This window comes from Erithacus rubecula, assembly GCF_903797595.1.
Source record: "Erithacus rubecula genome assembly, chromosome: 3".
Lineage (NCBI taxonomy): Eukaryota > Metazoa > Chordata > Aves > Passeriformes > Muscicapidae > Erithacus > Erithacus rubecula.
In genome coordinates, this window is record NC_136689.1 from 117,862,597 (window position 1) to 117,871,419 (window position 8,823).

An 8,823-nucleotide genomic window follows, 5' to 3' on the forward strand; every position below is an offset into this window, starting at 1 on the left:
CATGCTACAGACAGAAAAAGAGTAGTTCTTTGTTCCTGAATGATTATTTTTCCTTCCAAGGTTGTACCAGAGCTATAAAAGCTGCATTTGAAAGCAAAACCCAGAAAATTTTAAAATAAAAAGGAACCTGTGTCATGAGAACAAAGGAGAACAGAGGGAGGAAGAAAAGACATTTTTAAAATGCTTAGTCTTAGCATCACAAAAACTATTGAAACTCAGAGTGTAAATCTTTGGTTCTCTTTGGTTCATCCATCACAACCTGGACACAAAACCCCCTATTTTTCTTAAAATTCAGCATGACACTAAGTTATTTTGTGTATCATTTAGACATTAATCAAGGAGGACACAATCTTACATAACACAGGAAAGAATGAAGGAAGAGCAGATTATTTTAGAATGGCACCATGCATTTTCCCTACTATACTAATTTTTTTGTGAAATGACATTTTATGATTTTCATAACACCTGTTTCTAATGTAGAAGTTTAAAGAAATTTAGGATTAATATAATGAACAACTGAATAAATACAGCACAAGCTGTTGGCAGTCTCTGGGGAATTGTAATGGGATTATGTCAAATGTCAGTATCTGAGCAACAATATTCAGTGTTGTTGCTTGTCTCCCTCATCTGAGCCCAGTATTGTTTGGACCATAACAAAAAGAACATGATTTTGCCTAATTTCTTATTTCTCAACAGACTTGTTTCTTTTTCTCTCTTTCTATCTTGCCTCTCCCTTCTTTCTCATGATCTATTAATTGCTCTGCAATTTTTGGAAGGACAGTGCTAAGACACATCAATGCTATGGAGTATTTTTCATTTTCTATGTGTCGTCCTTTTATCTGGACCTGAGAATGAAACAGAACTGATAACTGAAGTTTTCCACTTAGTGCCTTGTCTCAGTCTTCCATTTTTCTAATCATGGTTTCCACCTTTGGAAACTTTTTTTTTTTTTTCCCACTTTGATTTTTCTCCAAGAGGAACCAAAACATGGAGAAGCTGATGTAGCTCACACACCAATATGGAGAGTAGATGGAGTGTGGCAGTTTGAAAGTTTGTGGCATTCACAGCTCAGCTCTAAAGAGCTGCTCTGAGCTGTGATTACAGCAGGGAAAATTAAATCACTCTTGTCAGGAGGCATCAGGTCCACATTTCACTCTGGTGCCATGGCTTGATGTAGCTTTGTATCATTGCACAATGGTTACGGCCAAGCTGAAAACTCTCATGTAAACTAGGAAATTGTGTTTTCCTTATTTTTTTGAGAAAGTGTCTACCATGCTAACAGAGTATGTGTCCATAGGGTAATAACCACATATATCTACAAATAGTCAATGTGGCATTACAGCCATTTGCAACCAACTTCCATCTCATGCAGTCATGCAGTGTCTGAGAGCCCAGTTGAAATATGCTTTGCCTTAATCTCCAATTTTCCAAATCCCCAGTGATTTGACACCAGAGATGTTTATTTACTATATTTGGTGCTTTTTACCTGCTATTGTTTTTCCATATTAGTAACAATAAGCTGAAAATTATTTCTTCATCCAGATGAAATTTTCCTGTGTCTTTAACATATTGCCTTGTGCTTCACTGGGGGAACATTGTAGTAGCTGCATTCCTTACACATATGACAGGCTTTGCAGAAATATCATGAAAACATGTATTGGAAAACAACATAAAGAGTTCTTAACAGATAATAGCCATTGAGAGTGTGTTTTCTCAGCTTGGCAGTCTTTATGGCCTTTTTTGCATTTTCTGTGGGATTTCATCCTGAGCTCTAACTCCATCATTTTGAATCCTCTTTTCATCTGAAGCAGGACAGGTTTATTTGATTTTGTCTGTGAAATCTAGCACTGGACTTGCTCCATCTCACTTTTTTGTCAAAAAAAGTTTGAAAATGTGTCTGTAAGCCCAAAACTCTCTGAGGTTTTGGCCAATTTGCAGTCCATACATCTGCAGCTCCAGCCTTGGAGTGCTGTTTTACAGCATTTTGTAGACATTGGCAGCCCTGAGGTGATGGTATTTTCAGCCAACAAGGACCCTGAATAATGATGGAAGATTTTTTCACCCAGGTAGCATCTGAAGTCTCCTCTTTAAGTGAATGTATTGAAATTCACTTTCATTAGCAGCCATGGCAGCTGAGTCCATATTTGATCATACTGTTGTACTAGAATATAGAGCAGAACACAGAGAAGCATGTGCTAATATACATGTCAAAGGTGAAGAAATAATTTGCATTATTTAAATAACAGTCTATGTTCTGTAAACTTCTAATATCTCTACACTCGTTTGAGCACTGTAGGACCCTTGGCTGGCTGCTTTAAGTAGGATTTTATTTTGGCCCCATTTTTTCTGCATCGTTCTTCAAAGAATCTATGTATTTCTTCCTTGTCTGCAGGATCACTTGGGTTGATAAATTCTTCATGCTTACTGTGATCTACCTGCAAAGCTTGCCAGGTAAACTTCTCCCCATATTTGCTATTTTCATTACAAATAAGTGGTTTTTTTACTTTTTGAGCTTTACCTAAAATCTCCAGCTTTTCCCATAGCTGCATAATCTTGTAGCCATTCTCATCTCATTCTCCTCCCAGTAGAAAGTGTACTGTTTAATGTGCTGTATACCACCAACATTTTCTATTTTCCAATGAAAAACATATGTGCCAAACATAACTGTGATGGCAGTCTGCAAAAAACAGTGTCTTCCTATGGGTGTGTTGAATGTGCACAGACATGTGGGGTTTTTTCCTATGGGCAGTGCCAGAATCCTGCTGATATATCAGACATGGAAAAATGTTTGTCATTAGCCATCTCCTGAAGGATTTTTCCCATCACAGGTAGTGGAAAATATTCCTCTTCTACATATCTGTTTGATTATTTTGGGTATGTCCAAAAGCAAGAATAAGCACACTGTTTTTAAGTGACTGTGTCTGTTTTATCCATTATTCTAACCCAAGTGTAGTCACCTGGAGCTGTATATCAAAATCTAATGCCTACGAATAGTATAGACCAGTGAGCTGAGGGCAAGGAATGCTCCAAGAGGGGCTCAGGAACAGAAGATGTCTTTGGCAATACTGGAATACTTTTATTTCCTTGCTAAACAAGACTTAACAGGAGCCCCAGAGCTGGGCTTCATGATGATATTGTAACATTTCCACCTCCAGAGTGTTTCACTGCCTTCAATAAGCCATGTCATGAAACCATCACACAGAAGTAGTCTTGTTGTTTGTATGACAAAGCTGCAGCTAAAGGTCTAAATGTAATTCCTACAGCAACTCAGGAGTCAGAGGTGGGAAGTATCTGTTTTATTGTTGGAACAGCCTGACTGGAGAATGCACAGCAGTGAAAGATCCTCCCCTCCTTGAAAGTGTCACATTCCTTACCTGCTTAGCTGCTTTTCTTCCTAAAGCATGAACTTTCTTCATAAGACCAATGGAGTGACATACTTCTAATGAAAATTTTTTTAAAAAGACACTCTTTACTCAGCTGTTATTGAAGTTTGCCATCATTTAGTCACTCAGGCACCCAGGCATAACTCCTCTACTCTTCTGTGATAGTAAACTCAACCTGAATTGCATCCAATTGTATCATCTTCTATTTACTTGTAGGTCCTCTGAGAATAATATGAGGAATGTTTCAGGAAAAAAAGGAAGCTAAATTTTTAAAATTCTCTTCTATTTCTATCTATTTATTATCTTTCCATGACAAGAAAATGTTTTGACTATGGTCTGCAATCGTTGATATATGCATAAATTTTCAATGTAGTTGGTTCTTTTGAGCTTTCTATTCCTCCATAAAAGGTATTTTAATTTCCTTTTATCTTTATGACACTCTCTTCTTCCGATGTTTTCCATAGATTATGGTTGCCAACACGGCTTTTGAGGCAGTCAATTCCCCACTCTCACAACTGGGTTACCAATTTGCCCTCAAACATCATCTCTCTTTTGTGTAATCTTTGCAGCTTGTTACTAATGCTCTGTGGATGCTGATGTTATTGAACATTGCTGATATTATTGCATAACTTTCTCCCTGCTTCTTGCGTGAGATCATGCTATCTGATTTTTTCCTTTTTCTTCTCCTAAGCTAGAGGTCCATGTATATTTAGGTGCATGTATTTCTATATAGATGTATAGCTATGGACTCAAACATCAATCTTTTGAAATCGAGAGTCACAAGATAGACAAAGTTGGAAGGGACCACACTGGGTCAACTCCCTGCTGTAGCACAATCATCCCAGAGCACATGGCACATGATTGTGACCAGCTGGTTCTTGAATATCTCCAGTGAGGGAGACTCAACAACCATCCAGGAATGCAGAGCTCAGTTTTGCATAACAGTGACTTGGGAAGACCAACACCATCACTCCCAACCCCTGCCCTTCCTCCTTCTCCCAGTTATGAATGCTCAGCACAACACCAACCAGTACAGAATATCCCTCTGGTCAGTTGTGGTCAGCTGTCCCAGCTGTGTTCTCTTCCAGCTCCTTGTGCACCCCCAGCTGCTTGCTGGAGTGGTGGGGTGAGAAGCAGAGAAGGCCTTGATGCTGACCAATAATAAAAACAGCCATATATTATCAGCACTGTTTCCAGCACAAATCCAAAGCATAGCCACATACCAGCTACTATGAAGAACACAAACACAAACAATTTTAAGAAATATCTCATTGCCTCAGCAAATGAAGGAACTTTAAAAAATACCTACAAGCTTTATCCTTTTCAAAAGGTGCATGAGCATGTAACATAGATGGCAGGGTTAGAAAAAAGAGAAAATCCATCAGGAGTAAAACCCCAGCTGAATGAAACTATGCAAATGGAAAGGATGATTTTAACTCAGAGTTTTTCAAAATTTATTCTTTAGCACATGCTGCTTTTTGTGCATTGAAGATGTCATACTGTGGAACTTACTTTAAGTGTAAATACTTTTATTTCTGACAGCTGCATTTACACAAGAAACAGAACCAATAAAAGTCTGTAATCTGAAAAAGATAATATAAACAAAACATCTGACTTGAGTAAAAAATTAACTTCTTTAAGGGCCCTTATTTTCTTAAGGTAAACAATGCCATTTATTTACTGTAAACCCAGTGACATTAGAAATTAGTTTCTACTCTAAATTCTTACAATTTTATTCTATTTATTCAACAAATTTTCTCCAATTACATTTTAGCTATGACTTTAAAATATCTTAATCCACTTTAACTAGTGTTATGGTATGCCCTTTTCAATGTTAAAACAGTCTTTGGGGTCTGCCAATCAGAAAATACTGTTTCTTAAAACTGCAGGATAAGTTTTGCTCTCTATTTTCATATAAATTGTGTGCTTTCAAGACATTATGCATTAAATTAGTTTTAACTAGTAGTTCAGAATGCTGTTTATATGACAAATTTCTCACCATTATATTAATAAAAATCTCATTCTTCCTTACAAAAAGTGAGAGGAGGTACTGAAACAATAGTCCATACATCATGTGCAACAACAGCTGGATAAAAAAAGGCAAAATTCCAGAAAGCAACTTCTTTATTTAAAGAGCTGCTTAGACAGAATATAAATATCTACATCTAAGAAAGTGACTAACAATTATTTCTTTCTATTAACAATGTTCTAATATAGATGACCTTGCATAGAGGCAAAACATGTTCACCTGTTTTCAATGGTAAAAGGAAAACTAAATGTTGACATCCTAAGTATTGAGGGCTAGAGCCTTCTTCCTAGGAGGAAGTAGAGGGGTCAGAAGAGGTACAGAGCATGGAGTGTTTCTTTTGCAGATAGAAAGAAGAGGCTGAATTTTTGGAAGAAAGTGCTGCTTATATAAATGTTTAGGTTTTTTACATACTGTCTATTATTTTTTAGATAACCCCTACTAGAAGTAGGAGCCTCAGAGCTTCTTTCATCCTTGTCCAGAGGGAATTCAAGCCCTTTATCACACTTTCTGTAGACTCCAAAATAAAGCTTTCTATAAGTGCAAAAGAGCACTGTCAAACACCATTGGCAAGGATCTACAGCTGCACAGCCAGGTGTACAAGAGTCATGTCAGAGGCCCAAGGGAAAACAAAAAGTGGTGGTTTGGATATATGACAAGAGTTACAAATCTCTGCCCCTGCTCTCAGGACTGTGGCTGTAGACAATGATTTTGGCATGCAAAATGTCTAACAATACACAATGCAAAATGTCTAACATTATGCATTTATTTAAAGAAATAGAATGAAAAATGCATCATTTGAAGGAACACAGACTAGAATCCACCACCTGATATAGAATAGTGTATGTCTTACCTGAGGGAAGGGGTATCACTTCATTTTAAACCTTGCATAGGCTGGGCAAGTCCCCAGGGTCACTAGGTAGAAACCAGCTCTGAAGTGTGTGTTATTTCATGCAGAAAAAGTATTTAGTGCAGAAAAATTCAAAAAAGGAAGTAGACATAAATCCAAATTATTTTTAAACATCATGAGTGCACTGCCTTTGATGTTTTCTACATGTAAAGTGAAGGATATCTGATAAGAATGGATCTTACCCTAAAGATAGGGCAGGGGAGGGAGGGATGTGAGCTCTGTAGTGCTAGGGTCACAGAGGCCAGATTTTGCTACTTTTATTCCAGCTGTGTAGTTGAAAGGGTTACTGACTTTATGTAGTGGGATTAATGGCAAAGTAAGATAATACAATGGTAAAGTCATGGTAGAAAAACAAAGACTGTGCTATTTATCTGTGCATGTAAAAGTATATTTGGATCTGCATATATTCCTAAGCTTTCACATTCCTCATCCATGAAAATTTTGGCAAACCTTAACATTACTACAAAGAGTATATATTAATCCATAGAATTTGCTTCATAACTTTTTTCCCCTGCACCTTAGCCAAGCTTCACCATGTGTGTGCATAAGAAACCCTTGACAAAAGCCAGCTGAGGGCTGAAATGTTGGGAATTTGCCCTCTTCACCCTTATGAATAAATCTTTCTTTAAAAGCAAGGAAAAAAATCCTCTTGGCTTGGAATATCTCAGCATGCTGACTGTGCACAAACCACGGCTGGAATAATTGTGCATTACTGTGATTTGTTTTTGTATTGCCTCTTTGTCATGTTTAAAAAAAAAAAGAACACAAGGATTATAATTTCTTATTGCTGTGCACCAGGTGCTTGCCAGATAGCTAAGGAGGGCCAGCTGTTAGCTTTCAGGAGATGCCAGTGGAAGGACTGATCAACTTTTTTTAACCAATGCATTCAGAAACCTGCAACATTCCAGCAATGAGTACAACATTTTCTTGCCCTGAGAAGGAGTGCTAGCAAAGCATTGAATCTGGATTTATCTGTCTTTTTAGAAAGGAGAAAGAAGGAAAAGAAAGGCAGTAAAATGTGCATTGTGTGATGAGCTAATTCTTCATGGATCACCAGTGAATGTTCTGCAAGCTACACTTTGGGAACCATTTCTGTAAATGATGCCAAATGAAAGCATGGTTTGATAAACCCAAAGAAAATAGTTCTGTCTGTCTCTACCTACCCAAAAGCTGTACAATGAAAGCACTGAGGATTCCTACCCTTGACACCTAGGTTTATGGAAGCTGCAAGTACATGAGGAGAGTTTATATAGAAAATAATGTGCCATCAGAAAATCTAAGTGGAAGTGCTATCAGTGCTATTCTTAAAACAACTATTGCAACAGGATGATTTTGATTTTCCTGCAGTTAAAACACAAATTCTCATTATTTGCCACTTGATTTATAGCACCAGCTGAGTTTTCTTCTGTTTGTGCAAATGCTTTAATAATCAGAGGTGTTCTTTCTTGTTCTATCCCATCCTTTAAATTAAATTACTTTCAATTAAGCTCAGCTCCCTAGATCTGATCTGGCATAATCCCAGGTAGCAAAGTTTGCCAGTGACTCCAGCAGAAGTTGGTTCAGCTCTGCTCAGCAGTGTGTGTGGTGGCAGCAGCACTGAAGATTTCTCCCTTTCCTGTCATGCCACCATGGCTGTGGTCTGTGAAAGCTGATAAGAAGACAGACCATACATGGAGAAGGCCCAAATTTCACTACTGAAACACTAATGATACCTGAGGATGTCCAGAGCAAGGCTGCCGTCTTGCCACTGTGTAGTCACAAAGTACCTTTTCCATAGTCTCTAACACTCTGACTCTTCTTCCCTGCTCTTATAAGCTTTGTGCTTATAATAAGTAAACACTTATCTTGACCTGTAGTCACTCCTTTGTGTCCCTGTCTTATTAGAAGGGGTGGGGGAAGGGGAGTGGCTGATCTCGAGTTTAGTTTCCTGCTGGTAATAAAGCCAGCACACCTGACATTGTGAAGGTGAAAAATTGGCCGGTTTATCTCCAACAGCAAAACTAACCACTGTCCACCAGAATTGATCATTAGGAAGCATCAAAGTTTTTGAAAACTATATTGTACAAAAAGTTAGGGAGTCCATACCCTAAGGAAACTATTATGTTTAGGGACAATGAATAAAGCAACAGTTGCTCTTTACAGAGAGAAAGGCATGCTGGAAGAGATGGCATCCAAACCCAATTTTCTGTCTGGTGCTATTGCTCTTCCTTCTAGTCATAACCATGGGATGGTAAATTTGTTTGGCTTAAAAAATCAGTTTTGTATCAGTCATTTCACTTTGAATTAGGAGGTAAGCTGCTGTAGGTACAGTGAATGCCATAATGGCAGTATTAGCAGCTGAAATAGTTTGCAAAGAAGCACATTCATTAAAAAAGTGTCAGGAAACACAGCTGGATGAGTAACTTACACAGATAAAGAGGTACGAGTTCCTAGCATCTGGCTGGTCTAATTCTTGACATGATCCACTGAAAATTAAACAGACAAAGCTCAACCAAGCAACCATC